The following is an 18363-nucleotide window of genomic DNA, read 5'->3' as shown; positions in this document are numbered from 1 at the left end:
CAGAGCGAGGGAGGAGCTGACCAGGACACCCCAGCACAGCCAGCTGAGGAGCCTGCAGAGCCAGCTGGAGAAGCTAAGAGAGGAGCACAGAGACTGCACTGCACTGACCCCACAACACCTACAACCCCTGACGCACCCACTGACGCACCCACTGATCCACCCACACTCCCCACCACTCCTGACACCCCCACTATCACCAGACCTGCCACTAATACACAAACCCCTGAAACGCCACTCCCCTAAAACACACCCGCTGCCCCCACCACTCCCGACGCAAAACCCGGAGTGGCAGGTCAACACAGAGGTGGTCATTCTGAGCGACTCCAATGGGAAGTTCCTGGATGAGAGGCGCCTCTTCCCTGGGCGAAAAGTGAAAAAGCTTTGGTGCCCGACAGCACAGAGAGCCCTGGAGCTGCTCTCCAAGAGGAGGCTGTGCCAGGTCAAACACATCCTCATCCACACCGGCACTAACGACCTGAGTGCCCGCAGGGGTGATGTGGCCTCAGCCCTGAGACAGGTGGCAAAGAAAGCCACAGAGGAATTCCAAACTGCCAAAATCACCATCTCCACACTGCTGCCCCGCACAGACGTGCCCCTGCACATCACCCAGGCCATCAACGCAGAAGTATCCCGAAGATGTGCCCTCCTCCCCAACGTCCACCTGGCACACCACTGAGACATCCAGCCACATCACCTGTATGACCACGTCCACCTCAACAAGACGGGTGTGAGGAAGGTCCGTTTTTAGTGTTTCTCTGAACACATCCAAGCTTACCTAGGCGCTACATATTATTTTCAATTACCCGTAATTCTGATCTGTATTTTGGCTTGTTAATAGAAGTTATTGAAGTTGGACTCCTAATTCAAAATAACCAATATGTATCTCAACGTAATTTACTGACAGACATCACTCTTTATCACTTTCACTTTTGAAGGAACTGCTTTGTATTCTGTGTATTGTTTTATTGTAGTGCTGCTTCCTTTCTTGGCCAGGTTTTACTTGCAAAAGTGATTTTATTCTCAATGTAAGCTCAAAGTCAAATAGTTTAAATAAGAAAACAATGTATTGAAATGTGAACATCATGAACCTGTGTAATTGTGCTGAAGGACAAGCACTGAAAGCAGAGAGAATTTTGTGTTTGGCATTGAATAGCCTTAAAGAAAACTATGCCGTTTTTGGAAACTTTCATATTTAAGTTGAATGTAGGCAAAAACATTCCAGTCACTCTGAAGAGAGAATACAGTTTACTGTTCGAATAAGTAGCCCCTGAATTGAAGATAAAAATCAAAAGTGCTGTTCGTAATTAGTTTACACTTTTACATCAGATGTCTTGTTTTTGCGTTCCAAATTGAGGAGTTGTGGCATATAATGTAAATGAAGTTACTTCACTAGTAGTGCGATTTCTACGTTGTGTATGTGTGTTTGTATATATGAACTCATACATTTTTTAAAGATTGTATTTGGAAAACAAATTCAGGTATAGCACGTGTCCCCCTTTTGAATGGGTTCTATATATAACATTTTAAAACGAATGGTTCTGTGTAGAACGCTATGTTTGGGGGTTCTTCATGTAACCCCTTTGAAGGGGTTCTACATAGAACCATAAAGGGATCCACCAGAGCGATTACTCGAGGAACCCTTTATGGTTCTGTGCAGAACAATTTCTTCTAAGAGTGTGGAGTGTCGCCACACAATTTCTCTCAGAGGGCTTTTGACCAATGGCAATCCAATCCTGAATGACGTCACCACTATCCTGTTGTACTTTATGGGAGAGATGTATTAAGTAGTTTATAATGAGAAGAATAACAATAATCACCTGTTTTTCATAGGTTTTGTATCCATGGTCTCCTTCATATTAGGAAAGGAAGTTGATCCATAGCCTACTCAGAGACAACTGAGAGTTGGTCTCTGAGCAGCAGCACAAAGGGGTCGAGTCTCTCAATGTCCGTGTGTTGGAGATATTCCACCATATTGGTCCCAGCCTTTAAAACAATGTTAAAGAAGATGTTAAAGATATTGTAGAAATATATTGCAGAAGAGCAGAACTACAATCACACTTTTTCAATGCTATTGCTGTTTTCTACCTCCCTGGTGAGGTACCAATGCGGGAAGTTTGAGAGAGTATTTCTAAAATGTGTATGATCCAATACACACAGTTATTTAAAAAGCTGACGTCTTGTACATGCTCACCAGAACCAAGCCTAATTAAATAACACATTTAATATTAAATAAGTACATGTGCAGTAGCCACTTGGACAATTACAGATCCCCAGGTCAAAACACAACAGAAAGACATGGAAGATCGTATTTTCAAATCACATCTGTGGCCCCCATAACTGTAATTTGGTATTAGTGGGTCAAAGGATTTATTTGGTTCAAGTGATAATAAGATCATATTTTGAAAACAAACACTACAGGATGTCATATTTAAAATGACTGTGAGTACCTTTCTTTAGTGACGGTTCTGAGGGGGGCAGGGATTAGTTGAGTGTGCTAATTGGAGCTGTGAAGTGTGCAGAGAAAATACAAATGTTTTCTTTTAATATGAAAACAAAGAACTTTTTTTTAACACCGACCTGGGATTGTGTTTCTTTCCAAGTTTCCTTATTGTTTCTGAGAAGAGACTGTTCACTTGCAAAGTGAACTGGACCCGTGTGACTCGCAGGTAAGGAGAGCCCGTGTTGAACTAAGATGGCTACAGTGAGTTTTCCTGGACAAAGCTCGGGCAAAGGATAGCGCAGAGTGCACCTGCACCTGAGATTGTGTTGAGAAGCTTTGTGATAAGAGCAGGTAAAGAGGGAAAAGAAACACAAGTATTTTCTTTGTTTGAAGAACACATTTTGTTTTAACTGAAACGGGACTACAACTTTTGAAAGGGAAATAGTTGCTAGTGCACTGTATTTTTATTGAGTTTATTAGAAGAAAAAAGCTTATATTTTGGACAGAACGAACTCATTTGGCATGCAACTAGCAGCAAACGATGAGAAGCAAACAAAACAGCAAGTTAGCAAGTTACAGTCTGTCCTAGGTCCGGGGGTGCTTATGGTTGTTTATGGGTTCCCTTACCTTAGCCAGTGTCATGTACGGGTGTCCGTACCTTACTGGAGTGTTTGTTTTTATTATAATATATATACATAATATAATATATAATAATGTAATATTTCAGATAAATCGTCACAGTGAGTGACACCAGCATTATTGGTTTTTTGAGAAATAAAAAAACAGAATGTAGAGAAGAAAATGTTGGAAGGAAGTTGGGAGAAAGACTGGTCTCCGAAGGAGCACCGGGACTGGTGGAAGCAACAACAACCAGATAAGACAGAGAAAGGAATTGTGATATTGTGTCAGGTTGGTGAGAATCAAGAAAAGAAAATAACAGAAATGGAAGATCATCATAAACAGTAATGTGAATTGAGAGAAGAAGTTGTGAAAAATACGATAGAATTAATAGAACTACAAGGCAAATTAGAAGGGCAAGAAAAGTGGTCAGAAAAGGTGAAGGTGTAGGTGCGCGATGTGCTGCCGTGTTAGGAGCGCGTCGCGACACAGATCACTCCGAGGACGACAGGCCCGATTGGGATGATTTAGATCGCAAAGCATGGGAATATGAAAAAGGAGGTTTTGCTAGCGCTCCTCCCCCATATAATCCGGAATATAAATCAATCACTGATTTTGGTTATAATAATACATTGTATCCAGATCTGACCGCTCTGAAAACGGTCCCAGCTGCACCCATGCAAGTCAAAACTAGACAGAGTAAAGAGGAAGGTCAATCAATAGTCTATACGACTAAAACCCATGTCCCCTTCTCCCCAGGAGAAAAAGAAATGATATGGGCGTCCCTCCCAAAATTAAAACCAAACCAGGGTAACACAACTTTTTGGGATATTCTAGATGAAAAGATGGTTATTCACCTCCTTCACCCGCACGATGTACACATCATCGTGAAGGCTAAATGTCCGCCCAACATTTGGATACAGTTACTACGAGAATATCAGACCGGGGAGTGGGCTAATGTAGCCTCTACAGATGAGGAGGAAATAACAGAACTTTTTCACAATGGATCAAGAAAACTGAGATAGTGAAATAATGAAATAATCGAGTGGGATTATTTGACATTTTATTCTAAATAATCATAAGCTTAAATAATAAGTTATAAGGGCTGTTTGAGACACTGCAGGGTCAATAAAACATGCCACAGATCGGATATCTGAATTATCTTTAGATATCAATGTGTATGTGCTTTGTGTGTTTATGTATATGTATAGTTTGAAGGTGATATAAGGTAAATGTCTATGTTTTGGCAATCATTTTAGAATTATATTTAAAAATGTAACAACAGATTTATCATATTCATGAGGATCTTTGGCTCTATACAGAGTGCCTCAAGCATCAGAAATCAGAAAGAAAGACTATTATAAGAAAAGTAATCCAAAATATACATTGAATAAACAGATGGATAATAATAGTAATACATAAATAGTCATGGTGTCTCCACAAGAAGAACCAGAATTTGTTTGTTAAACATCATGTTATGGACAAGCTCTGTCAAAAGTCAAATTCAAGGAAACGAAAGGCTAGAAGAGAGCCTGGTGCAGCCCTGACAGCCTGTGAAAGCAGGAGAATGTAAACAGTCTGGTGACATGTTACAGTCTTTCAGAAAATGTTTGGTTATTGGTGCCTAGCATATAATACCTGAAATGAAAGTCAAAGTAGACCATGGTTTTAAGATGAGTGATGTAGGAAAAGGGTAAGATACCGCAGAAGTATAAGATTACAACTATAGAATAAGTAAGCTCAAGTAATATAAAATGCTTTACAGGAGAAAAGTAAGAATGGAAAGGGAGAGTAAAAGAGAAGGTGTCCTAGGATTATGGGAATCATTATTGAGATCAATGGCCTATTGGCTAATATTTTGTTAGGTACATATATGACTTCAATAAACGAATAATGGAGTGACATCTGTATAAATATAAATAAAACATATTGATAAAAAAACCTGAATACATTTCTTGTAAGAAATTAAGAATAGGAGAAAGAATAGCTGTTAGAATGCAGAGCAATGTTAACCAAAGTTGAAGAGGGTTTGAGTAAGTTGACGAGGGTCTGAGTAAGTTGATAAGGCTTGGGAAGCAGGAAAAGGTGAGTTTGATGTGTGTGAGACAAATGTGCTGCCACTTTTAGCACAGAGAGCTTCTGATGGTGATTGAATGAAACGTGGGAAAATAAATAAACTTGATGTAGGATAAATGAATAAATAATTGAATGAGATATGAGCCGCAGAGACCTCCCACATTGGAAAGTGGACTACAGCAGATAATCCTCTCCTCTCCCAGGGCAGGGTGATTAAGTGGGGACGCGTGTGAAGAGTGCAGGTGGACCCAGGTGAGTTGTGAAAGAAAGAAGAAACAAAAATAATAAGGCACGCGTGCAAACAATCAAAATAATACTAAGTGAATAACAAATTAAACAATAAAGTGAAAGATAATCAACACACAAAATAATGGCAATATAGAACCAAACAAAATACACAAGCCATATTGCATAAAGTGAAGTGAAATATAAATATAATAAGTAATGGTGATTAAGGAGCTAATTAACACCGTCCGTGACATTTACATTGGTTGGGTGTGTGTTTTATTGAAATACAAAATAATTCTATTTTTCCGAAGTGCTGAACTTTAATACAGTCTAGAAAGATTAATATTTTTTGTCTTGGGCTATATTATTATTACCATAGTTTTTCTATTGTATAAGTATCTTGGAGTAGAGGCATAGGTGGGCATGTGGGCAGAGGAGTAGGAAGGCCGGTCAAGCAAATAAGCTTGCTAAGGTACGCAGCAGCAGCAAGCAGCCCCCACATCCAGCCAGCCAGCCAGTCTGGCTGGCAGTGACTGAGTGGTTGACAGACGGCAAGCAACGGAATGTACGTGCTCTGTGATGTCATAGCAGTCAGCTGAGAGAGGCTCGTGATGTCATGGCTGAGCTGGCTGGCTGGCTGGCGGGCTGGCTGGCTCTGTGTGTGTGTGTGTTTGTGTGTGTGTCTGTTTTTCTGTTTGTCAGTCTGTCTGTCTGTCTCTCTCTCCCTCTCAATTCATTTGTATTGTCAAAAGCAATTGGACATACATACATTCATACATATATATATATATATATATATATATATATATATATATACATACATACATACATGCTAGAAAGTCATTACTATGTTATCTTAAAGGCTAACTAAGCAGAACATATATCATTATCGAACAGAGTTCATAGGTCTATACATGGTATTAGGGAACAGGCACGTAGGTCATTCTGTTTGACATTGTCTCCAAGGTTCTCATTGTAAATAACAAAGAGAAATCAAACTACCTTATGGCCTCCTGACCTTCTAGCTTGACCTTATCTTTCTTAAGTATACAAGAGAGAAAAACAGTTGTGAGAAAAGAATTTCTAACTTTCCTTCCACACATACATACATACATACATACATACATACATACAAACCAGAGGCATGCAAAAAAATATAAAGAGGAAGAAAATGTTGTATAGCACATACAAAAGGGATGGTGATGAAACAAAATACATAGAATATGTTGAGCTGCAAAGAGATCTTAAGAGAGGGATCAGGAAAGCAAAGAGGGAAATAGAAAGAAACATAGCTCTTGGAGCTACAACCAATGCAATGAGCTTTTTTCAAAATTACAACAGCAAGCGGTCAATTAAGGAGGAGGTGAAACAGATAAAGGGCAAAAATGGAGGTATCTTGGAAAACGAACAAGATGTGGCAAATATTCTAAATGAGTATTTCACAGAGGTTTGTACAAAAGAAAAAACAGATGACATGCCACAGGTTGACAATCAATCCAGTCAAACCCTAAGAGAGATCAGGATAAATGAGGAGGAGGTACTAAAGGGACTAGCAGAATTAAAATCAAACAAATCACCTGGGCCAGATGGGATATTTCCAACAGTACTTAAAGAAATGAGGGAAATTATGTATAGGCCGTTAACTCGATTATTTCAAATGACACTTAGAACAGGGGATGTTCCCACTGACTGGAAGACAGCAAATTTCATACCAATCCACAAGAAAGGGGACAAAACTGAGCCAGGAAATTACAGACCAATCAGTCTCACCTGCATCACCTGTAAAATGTTGGAAAAAATGATTAGACAGAAAATAGAGGAGCATCTCAATGAAAACCATATTCTTGGAGATAGTCAACATGGGTTTAGACGAGGCAGATCATGTCTTACTAACTTAATACATTTTTTTGAACATGCAACTGCAGCTGTAGATCACGTGAAAGCATATGATATGATATACTTAGATTTCCAAAAAGCTTTTGATAAGGTTCCACACCAAAGACTGATCCTCAAATTGGAAGCTGTAGGCATTCAGGGTCATGTAAGTAGATGGATTATGAACTGGTTGATGTATAGGAAACAGATTAGAGGAGTCACTTCTAACTGGAGTGAGGTTGTTAGTGGAGTTCCACAGGGATCAGTACTAGGGCCTTTGCTTTTTCTAATCTATATTAATGATCTGGACTCTGGGATACTTAGCAACCTTGTCAAATTTGCAGATGATACTAAAATAGGTGGCTTAGCAGATACAATCTTGGCAGCACATGCTATTCAGAGGAACTTAGATAAATTCAGTTGTGGGCTGACACCTGGCAAATGAAATTCAATGTGGACAAGTGCAAGGTAATACATGCAGTAAAACAAAAATGTCCACTATAATTACACTATGGGAGGTACAGATCTAGATGAAGTAATGCATGAGAAAGACCTAGGAATCTATGTGGATTCACTTTCTCCATCCAAACAATGTGAGGAAGCAATACAAAAGGCATACAGAATGCTAGGGTATATCGTCAAAAGTGTAGAATTTAAAACAAGGGAAGTAATGTTAAGACTGTACAATGCGCTAGACCTCATCTGGAATACTGTGTACAGTTCTGGGCACCACACTTCAAGAAGGATATTGCTGCTTTAGAGACAGTTCAGAGGAGAGCAACCAGACTTATTCCAGGTCTGAAGGGAAAGTCCTACTCGGAGAGACTGAGGGAACTGAACCTTTTCACCCTGGAACAGAGGAGATTACGTGGGGACTTGATCCAAGTCTTCAAAATCATGAAAGGTTCCTCAAACCAGAGGAGCTTTTCCAGATCAGCAGGGACACACGCACCAGGGGACAACAAATGGAAATTGGGCTTCAAGGCATTCAAGATGGAAAGTGGTAGAAGCTGAAAGTTTGGGAACATTTAAAAATAGACTGGATAGGATCCATGGATCACTTAGATATTAATGGACACCAAACGAGCATGATGGGTCGAATGGCCTCCTCTCGTTTGTAAACTTTCTTATGTTCTTATGTTCTTATGTTCTTATGAATGTTCCCTAAGCAAGTTTCAAATGTTCCCTAATTTATGTTACAAATGTGCCTTAGCACCTCTCTCTCTCTCTCTCTCTCTCTCTCTGTCTCAATTCAGTGCATTTGTATTGTCAAAGCAATTGGACATGCATACATACATACATACATATATATGGAAAATAAACAATATGTGTACATCTCTGCATTAATGGTGCCCTAACAGATGTGCAAGTTACATGACAGACAGACAGACAGACACTCACACACACTTTCACACACACACACACACACACACACTTTCACAGACAGACAGACAGACACACACACACACACACACACACACACACACACTTGTATACCTGACACGTATAGAAGACTGGATAGGGAGATATAAATAGCAATGGGGAGACTCTTGTACTTGGTGTGGCTCTATCCATATAGTGGGGCCAGCAGCCACTTAGCAGGTGTAGCAATAGAAGCTCAGCCTGGGGAGACTGGATTTAGCATTTCCTCTCCATTTTGATAAGTATCCATAATCATTTCTGCAAAATACTTCTATGATACCTATGTATGTTTTTTACTTGTACTATATTATACTATCAAGTATCAGTGTACACATACAATGTGACCTGTTACATTAATACAGAGGCCACGGAAGGCCAGATCAGTAATAGCCACTGTCCCCTGATATTACACTTTTTTACAATCACTTTGGCACTCATTTCAGAACCTTGATGTCATTTTTCAAAACTCTAGACACAAAACTCACACCCGATGATCAAAATGCACATTTTTCAATTGCTTGGATACAATACACATCAACCTCAGATCATTTGTTCATTGAACTAAAATGACACAACTTAACGTCAAAGTATTACCATTTCAAAATGCAATTCACACATTACATCTGAGATCACTGTCTATTCATTTCATTACAAAGATCTAACTATCAATTGATACAGCTGCTCAAAATGATAAGTGACTGTTGCATTACTCTTAATTCATAGTTTTATGGAAACTGACGAACAGTATTCCATGTTTCGATCATGAAAGTTTCAGGATAATGAGATCCATTGACACCAATAACCGAGGAGCATGAACCAGTTGGACTACATTATCTATGGATGTAATATTTCATCATCATTCATCATCATGTAGCACTTTTCCACACCATGTTTTCAGTGTGGAAGGAAAGTTAGAAATTCTTTCTCTAATACCTGTTTTTCTCTCTTGTATACTTAAGAAAGATAAGGTCAAGCTAGAAGGTCAGGCCAGAAGGTAGTTTGATTTCTGCTTGTTATTTACGATGAGAATCTTGGAGACAATGTCAAACAGTATGATTGAAGTGCCTGCTCCCTAATCCATGTGTTGATCTATGAACTCTGTCCTATAATGATATAAATTCTGCTTAGCTAACTTTTAAGATAACATAGTAATGACTTTCTGATTATAACCAGCTCTTTGATTTTTGTGTATAAAAGCTCTGACTGTTAAAATGAAGGCAGAGCGACTTTGGGATCTTCTTGAGTCACTGTTCCTCTCCACGCTGCGTGTATTAAAGGCATTGCAACTAACGCTCCAACCTGGTTGAAGATGATTGTTCTTCCACATCAGATTTGACATTACTGTATGTATGCAGGCCCTTGTAATTGCTTTTCCAATACTGCCAACTGGTTATTGATGATTGATTTCACATTGTGGTACGAGTATCGAGTGAAATGAGTGCTATCCACCCGAGCAACACAGTGATAACATGGAGCCGGCAGGTCATCCAGGTCACAATAGAGGTCAAGCAGTGGGAGGAGGAAGACGTGGTGGTCAAAGGAATGGAAGGGGACATGCACCCCTTCTGAGAGGTGGTCGTGGGCCTCGTCATAGAGGAGGGCTTAGGCCTCACCAGAGAGGCAGCCATGGGCCTCATTTGAGAGGTGTTGGGGGAACGTGGTAGAGGACAAGGCCACGGACCAGACAGCGGCAGCAACAGCAAATAGTGTCCAGTGAAATCCGAGAAATAGTTGTAGAACATGTTGTAAATCATGGCATGACCATGACTGAGGCAGCTACAATGATTCAATCAAACCTCAGAATCAACTCAGGATCAACTGTGGCCTCAATCATCAGAAATGTCCGTACTGAGAAGCGGCAAGTCTTCAGCATGCACTAAACATTAGGCTACTCTCAATTGTCAAATGACTGTATACTGCATACCAATGTGTAGCACAGAGTATAGTGTGCCTTTTGAAAGAAATGCAGACAGAGTGAAGCAGCTGATGACTGAGTATGTTCAGGTATGTTCAGTTTCAAGATGCCTCTTGTGAAAAATGGTTGTGAGAACCTGAACCTGAACACAGGGCTGATGGAAATTTAGAAGTACAGTAATCAATCCTTTGTTTTGCTTTTTACACTAAGCCAGGTGAGGAACACTGCAGTTGACATTTTACTGTAGTTTTGTTCGTTTTTGTAGCTAATTATTTTTGCATGGATTCAAAGAAACCTATGGTGTGATTTGATTGTATTGCATCAATACATTTCAGATTTTGTTCAATGATTCCACTGTGTCTGTAGTATTCTCTCTACTAGTCCTTTTACAGTGATGTATTTATGTGTAGTACCATAATGAAACATGTATCACATATTTTGTACTACAATATTTAATGATTGTACGAACAACTACACAGTGAAACTATCGGTATCTTCTGTGTTACTATGTTACTATGGTATTTCATGATAAATGAGTTATTTGAACCAACAAGTCTGCAAGTGCTAGGTTTCTTTAAAGATATGAATGCACAATGCAATGTTTTGAACATTGGACAGCCTGTGTTACAAGTGATGACCGTTTTGAGTTTTGTGTCTAGAGTTTTGAAAAATGACATCAAGGTTCTGAAATTAGTGACAAAGTGATTGTAAAAAACTGTATATTCATCCTATTTAATGTGCTCTTTTAAAATGTACTTTTCTTTTTTATGTTGCCATTTCTGTTCTACCAATGTTTCAGTTGTTAGCCAAAGATTGACAGAGTACATCTCATACACACAGGCCAGACAGCAAAGATTTCTTTTTGAAATTCAATTACAAATGCTGCATGAACTCATCAATACGATTAGAGCTCCTGAAAGCAATATAACTAACTCACTCTACAGCATCTCATTAGCAGTGAAAAGAAACCAAGAAAGTTGGGACAGTCGACTGTTTACCACTATGTAACATCACCTTTTCTTTTAATAACACTTATTAAGCACTTGGGCACTGAAGACACCACTTGGTTAAGTTTAGCAAGCGGGATTTTCCCCCATTCATCCATTATGCATTTCCTCAGCTGCGCAACTGCACAGGGCCTTCGTTGTCTTAATTTGCACTTCATAGTGCGCCACACATTCTCAATTCGGAGACAGGTCAGGACTGCAGGCAGGCCATGCTAGCACCCGCACTCTCTGCCTATGCAACCATGCGCTTGAAATCTGGGCAGAATGTGGTTTGGCGTTATCCTGCTGAAAAATGCAGGTACGTCCCTGGAAAAGACGATGTCTGGATGGCAGCATATGTTGCTCCAAAATGTGTACATCTCTTTCTGCAAAAATGGTGCCCTCACAGATGTGCGAGTTACATGACAGACACTCATACACACTGTCACACCCATACACACACAAACACACACTTTCACAGACAGACACACGCACACACACACACACACACACACTTTCACAGACAGACAGACAGACACACACACTTTCACACACAATCACTTTCACAGACAGACACACACACACACTTTCACACAGAGACAGACACACACACACTTACATACATACATACATACATACATACAGTGAGGGAAAAAAGTATTTGATCCCCTGCTGATTTTGTACGTTTGCCCACTGACAAAGAAATGATCAGTCTATAATTTTAATGGTAGGTGTATTTTAGCAGTGAGAGACAGAATAACAACAAGAAAATCCAGAAAAACGCATTTCAAAAAAGTTATAAATTGATTTGCATGTTAATGAGGGAAATAAGTATTTGATCCCCTATCAATCAGCAAGATTTCTGGCTCCCAGGTGTCTTTCATACAGGTAACGAGCTGAGATTAGGAGCACTCTCTTAAAGGGAGTGCTCCTAATCTCAGCTCGTTACCTGTATAAAAGACACTTGTCCACAGAAGCAATCAATCAATCAGATTCCAAACTCTCCACCATGGCCAAAGAGCTGTCCAAGGATGTCAGGGACAAGATTGTAGACCTACACAAGGCTGGAATGGGCTACAAGACCATCACCAAGCAGCTTGGTGAGAAGGTGACAACAGTTGGTCCGATTATTCGCAAATGGAAGAAACACAAAATAACTGTCAGTCTCCCTCAGTCTGGGGCTCCATGCAAGATCTCACCTCGTGGAGTTTCAATGATCATGAGAACGGTGAGGAATCAGCCCAGAACTACATGGGAGGATCTTGTTAATGATCTCAAGGTAGCTGGGACCATAGTCACCAAGAAAACAATTGGTAACACACTATGCCGTGAAGGACTGAAATCCTGCAGCGCCCGCAAGGTCCCCCTGCTCAAGAAAGCACATGTACAGACCCGTCTGAAGTTTGCCAATGAACATCTGAATGATTCAGAGGAGAACTGGATGAAAGTGGTCTCAGATGAGACCAAAATCAAGCTCTTTGCCATCAACTCAACTCGCCGTGTTTGGAGGAGGAGGAATGACCCCAAGAACACCATTCCCACCATCAAACATGGAGGTGGAAACATTATGCTTTGGGGCTGTTTTTCTGCTAAGGGGACAGGACAACTGCACCGCATCAAAGGGACGATGGACGGGGCCATGTACTGTCAAATCATGGGTGAGAACCCTAAGCCAGGGCATTGAAAATGGGTCAAATACTTATTTCCCTCATTAACATGCAAATCAATTTATAACTTTTTTGAAATGCATTTTTCTGGATTTTCTTGTTGTTATTCTGTCTCTCACTGCTAAAATACACCTACCATTAAAATTATAGACTGATCATTTCTTTGTCAGTGGGCAAACGTACAAAATCAGCAGGGGATCAATTACTTTTTTCCCCCACTGTACATACATATATATGGAAAAGAAACATTACAAGTATAAATCACAATAAGATGTAATAAGGTACAGATAAACAAAGTGTAATAAAATGTGATCTGTTTGAAAATGCAGGGACGTCACTGGAAAAGATGATGTCTGGATGGCAGCATATGTTGCTCCAAAATGTGTACATCTCTTCTGCAAAAATGGTGCCCTCACAGAAGTGCGAGTTACATGACAGACAGACAGACAGACACTCACACACACTGTCACACCCACACACACACTTTCACAGAGAGACATATACACACACACACACACACACACACACACACACACACTTTCACACAGAGACAGGCACACACACACACACACACACACACACACATACATACATACATATGGAAAAGAAACAATACTTTTATAAATCACAATAAGATGTAATAAAGTACAGAAAAACTAAATGTAAGAAAATGTGATCTTTAATACACACAAATATGTATGGCTGGTCGGATGCGTCTTGGACTCGGGTTCCTCTTCATTACGTATAACGCTTTTGCCTTTTGCTAAAGCTTTCCGTGGAGGGGATCGTGGGTGAGTTTGTACCATTCTTGGGGGGCTCTGCCTTGTTGGGGCGGAGCTGTGATCCAGGTGAACAGCAGATCGGACATAGGTGGGCATGTGGGCGGAGGAGGAAGGCCGGTCAAGCAAATAAGCTTGCTAAGGTACGCAGCAGCAGCAAGCAGCCCCCCCATCCAGCCAGCCAGCCAGTCTGGCTGGCAGTGACTGAGTGGTTGACAGACGGCAAGCAACGGAATGTACGTGCTCTGTGATGTCATAGCAGTCAGCTGAGAGAGGCTCGTGATGTCATCGCTGAGCTGGCTGGCTGGCTGGCTCTGTGTGTGTGTGTGTCTGTGTCTGTCTGTTTTTCTGTTTGTCAGTCTGTCTGTCTGTCTCTCTCTCTCTCTCTCTCTCTCTCTCCCTCTCAATTCAATTCATTTGTATTGTCAAAGCAATTGGACATACATACATACATACATACATATATGTAGCGTAAGGTACACTTATACATTTCAATTAAAGAAGTGAATTCATAGTATCACCTTATCACGAATCCTGGAGTCTTGTAGAACTCAATTTCTGTAATAATTGGACGCAGACACCAATTCCAAAGATATAAATTGTCAAATTTATTTAAAAACAAAGACTAAATGTAGCACTACACTAATTATACAAAAGGGAAAAACTAATTAAAATTCAACTCTAGATCAACAAATCAAAGACAAATCACTTCCGTGACCAAATCAAAGACCATGGGATCCCATAGGATAACACACAAATCGTTAAACAAAAAAGGTTATAAACACATTGACTACAATACCGGTTAGTAATTCTAGGAATCACTAAGAAACAGTTGAAAGTGCTAAATTGCAGTTTCAGAAGATGAAAAAAAACTGTAACTGATGGGATATGTAGTACTTTATACTCGAGTGGTCTATGCGATTACACCCTGTTGGTGTTATTAAGAACGCCAAGTACCAGAATGCAGAGCGGGACTGTTTTTTGTGCCGTGACTTGTCGGGGGAAAAAGGCGCAGAAAAAACGGACGAGAAGGTGAAGGTAGTATGGCGGTGATGCACGCGTTGGTGAAGTGGGAAAGCGGGGTCGACAAAGACTCTTACAGCGTGATTCCCACTGCTTGCTTTCGCAATTTTGATTTTTTCAGCATTGCTGATGATGACGAAGAGACGACTCGAAACTTCAGAGCAGAGTGGAGAGACACGAACAAACCTCCAAAAGGTGGATGGCCTGTCCATGAAGCGCAGATCATTATGACTGGTAACAATGTTTATTTAAAAAAAAAACATTAAAGTCTTTACATGCTATTTGATATATACAATCACAGTATATTTGAAATGAATGTTTAAGTTATTAATGTGTTGTACTTCTAACATACTCTTATAACATGGTAGGTGGTGGTGAGGGCGCTAAAAACTCGTCATACTTGACTGGCATTTGTAAGAACGATTTATTGGGTGTTGTGCTTTACAATAAAATCCCCCAAATCACAAAATAAATTAAACCAGATATAATTTAACTTCAGTTTTGATTCAGTGTTGGCTGTTCATCTTAATTTGTATGGTCAAAGCACAGTATTTTTATGACAAATAAATATAATCCCCAAATATCTGTGGACATAATGCAGGGTTTTATTTATTTTATTTTTATTTTAGGAAAAGAAGGCGAACTAAGAAGAAAACTTAATGACCTAACAAAAATGCCCTGTCCTAAAATGAAGAGAGTACCTAAACCAAACAAAAAACTTCAAATTTCAGATGATAGTGACCTTGATGAACCACAGTTACCGGTGAGATAATTACTGCAAATATTAAATAAATGTATTGCAGGATTGTTTTTTTTTAATCATATTCATATATATATATATATATATTTTCATTTTAAACTCTCTTCCTCTCTGAATACAGCACAAAATAAGAAAGAAAACCGATGGAGCTTCAAGAATTAGATCCCGTCATATTCTACAGACATTTAAAGAGTCCAGTGAAGTTGAGCTACAGCAAAAAGTTAAGCAGCTCGAAAAGGAAAACACAAGACTTAAAAATGAAAACCAATGTCTTCGAAACCGTATGGTTGATGGTAAGTTTTTTTATTTATAGCAAATAATTCCTTACCTTGATAAATGTTATTCTTCAGTAATTTAGATTCCAGAGTAATGTATTATAGTTGATCATACTGAAGTAATCTAGAACCACAATACAGACTCTTAATGTGCACTGTCTAATAGTTTAATAATACTGATTATTAAATAAAGTTTTTCAACATAACTTCATAATCCTACATTAATGACTATATGCATTACATTAGACCTGGTAATTGTTGTATTTTATCTTTTTTATTTTTTTCGTAGCTAATGTTAATGACCCACAAAAAGGTCAGTTTGCCAATAACATAGAGCAAGTCTCTCAAGTATAATTGCAGGCATTGATGGTTTTGTTTTCACTTTGTATTAAATATATTACTAGAAATGATTATCATTTAATACTAAGGTTTTTTTCTCCAGAGATTCCAGACCTTTTGGACAATCTGAAAAAAATTGTAACAAAAGCCACATTTATCAGCAATGAAGACAAAAGTGTGTCACCATCAAGTGGTTCTGACAGCCCCACAGCAAATTGTTCTGAATCTGACAAAGAATCACCAAAACAGGTATAACACTCTTGGTCTACAATATTACAAAGACAAGGTAAAAATATATATATTGAAAACAAATATTGGTTGTAAACAATCTAATGATGCTACATTATCAGTTATATTCATAGTTATAGTTGATAATAAGAATGTAATTGAATTATGGGTGTCACAGATTCACTGACTTTATTATGTCTGTAAATTAATAAACTTAGAATTGAGACATACTGTGGTCTTTAATAACACATTTCTGTAACAAAATCACAGCCTTACTGATAATGTATTCCACTTAACATAATATAAGAATAGTTTGGGGATAAACTTGTTTTTTATTTACCATTGTCTTTTAGGTGGAAATATTCCCAGGCACTGGAGTTTACATTGACAAACTGTCCTGGATCCTTGCAGAGAGGTGCAGCACGAATACGTCATATGCAAGAACCCTGACGGTTGCTGTCTTTGACTTTCCAACATTACTAAAGAGCAATCTTCGTGGTGGTGGCAGCAAGAGAGATCCAACTTCGGAGACATTAAGATCCTCATTGATGTTATTGAGGATCATATACAGCTGCCTTCGGAAGGACACGACGTGTTTCAGTTGCGGGGCTTTGCAGCCCAGCGGGACCCTCTTAATGCCGGACATCAGCTGCCCGAGCCGGTGCGGATGAACGGAGGGACGTTAGACAGCGTTACCTTCCGGGCAGGAGCAGCGAGCGGCAACACCGGGGTGAAAGTGTCGTCTAACACTGTGCCATTAGCCACTAGCTGATTGAGCAGATCAGTGGTTTTTAAGAAGATAACAATGGCAGCAGACTTGATATTTTCACACCCTGCTACCTCCCCAACCGCTAACACACACTGCTCTAGGGGGCAGAACTGCACCGGAGCGATCTTGACTCCATGGCGTCGGGTCAGTTTTTCAAAAGACGCATTCAGGGGGTCCGACCCCCCGACCCGGGAAGAACTACCGGTACTCCCCCCTCCCCTCCCCTGTTCCCCCACAATAAGAAAAGCACTGAAAACAGAAGACAAAATAAACAAACTGAAAAAAGTAAAGCAACAAAAAAACGCAGCCAAAGGACAGAGCTCTCAGCAGCACTCCCGCTCACTGCAGACCCCTCCCACACACTCCCAGCTGAGAGAGAGAGAGAGTTAGTGTCTGTCTGTCTCTCTCTCTCTGTAGATGCATCATAGGGAACATATGTAACAATCTCTCTTTTTGTTTACCAAAAATGAGAATGAACGTATTTCAAGTGGGTGTTGCCTTGGTTGGAAACGTTTTAAGATTATTTATGAAGTGTAAAGTGGATTTGTCTCAGTTCTCCGTAGTTTTCAATGTATGTGCCATTCAGTAGCGTTCATGTTACAGATGTGCCCTATGCAGTGGTAGGGTCAATAAAATGTCAGTAAAACTTTATTTTAGCAATTATGGAGGGGAAGAACTGCAAATAGCGGGTCCCCACTAATTATCTAACTTACCAACAACGTTTAAAATTAGGTCTTGCGAAGCTGCCAAATAATGCTGTATAATCGTATGTGTCTTCATACACCGGCTGCTATAGTCTGATAGCTTTGATTATATATACATATTTTCTCGTGAACCACAAATGCTATTTGCTTGATTTTTACAGAGTATGTTATAAATACCATTGTTATGAAGCCTGACAAATTGTATGCTGTAATTATGAATATTTTCAAATCATTTGTTTGTTTTTCCTAACATGTTACA

At 39.6% G+C, this 18363-nt stretch overlaps 1 non-coding gene across 1 annotated transcript; it reads left to right on the top strand.

Moving 5' to 3' along the window:
- Positions 1-13946: 13946 nt before the first annotated feature.
- Positions 13947-14061, top strand: LOC136724600 (U5 spliceosomal RNA). Its single transcript, XR_010807149.1, has one exon. It is a non-coding gene; the product is annotated as a U5 spliceosomal RNA (small nuclear RNA).
- The last annotated feature ends 4302 nt before the right edge of the window (positions 14062-18363 follow it).

Source organism: Amia ocellicauda, unplaced genomic scaffold (genome assembly GCF_036373705.1).
Source record: "Amia ocellicauda isolate fAmiCal2 unplaced genomic scaffold, fAmiCal2.hap1 HAP1_SCAFFOLD_186, whole genome shotgun sequence".
Lineage (NCBI taxonomy): Eukaryota > Metazoa > Chordata > Actinopteri > Amiiformes > Amiidae > Amia > Amia ocellicauda.
The sequence above is the reverse complement of the archived record's forward strand: the minus strand, read 5'-3'. Positions and strand labels throughout refer to the sequence as shown.